General features: G+C 38.4%; 1 protein-coding gene across 1 annotated transcript in view; it reads left to right on the top strand.

Annotated features, from left to right (window-relative positions):
* HEATR1 (HEAT repeat containing 1) overlaps positions 1-610 on the top strand; it is a 51,838-nt gene that overhangs the window by 14,100 nt on the left and 37,128 nt on the right.

Below are 610 nucleotides of genomic sequence, written 5' to 3'. Positions count from 1 at the left end.
CGTTGTCATGTCCTGTTGTGACCGTTCTTCAGCCTTCTCTGTAGGTGGTACGTGTGGGTTGTCGTTTGGAGAATTCCTTTTTTTTATAGATTTTAAAATAGAGCATGTGCTTCTACTTAGAAGTAAACTATCTGTTTACTTGAAGTTACACATGTCAATTGCAAAATCTCACTAAAACAAATGATAGAAGTGATAGGTGATGAATCCATACCATCATAATATAATTCAGTATTGAACTAAAATTTCTGCATTGAAAAGTGAAGTCAGCCCTAGCTGGTGTTGCTCAGTGGATAGAGCATTGGCCTGCGGACTGAAGGTCCCAGGTTCAATTCCAGCCAAGGGGAAGTAAAGTCACAATAAACATCAATTCAGGACAAAATCTTTGGAAAGCGCGATGCACTAATGGGTGACTTCCTCCACACAACTGTACAGGGTTGTGTATACAGGGGTGTTTGCAGCGGTTTTAATGCAAAAAGTCTAGAAATCTAAACTTTCTCCAGTGAGGTACTAGTTTTAAACATACGGAAAATCAGGGAAGACCTGTACAATTTAAAAAGAATGATTTTAGTTTTGTGTGGAAAACACTCCAAAAATGTCTTTCAATTTCTGC

The sequence above is a fragment of the Myotis davidii genome, unplaced genomic scaffold (assembly GCF_000327345.1).
Source record: "Myotis davidii unplaced genomic scaffold, ASM32734v1 scaffold174, whole genome shotgun sequence".
In the NCBI taxonomy this organism is placed as follows: domain Eukaryota; kingdom Metazoa; phylum Chordata; class Mammalia; order Chiroptera; family Vespertilionidae; genus Myotis; species Myotis davidii.
The sequence above is the reverse complement of the archived record's forward strand: the minus strand, read 5'-3'. Positions and strand labels throughout refer to the sequence as shown.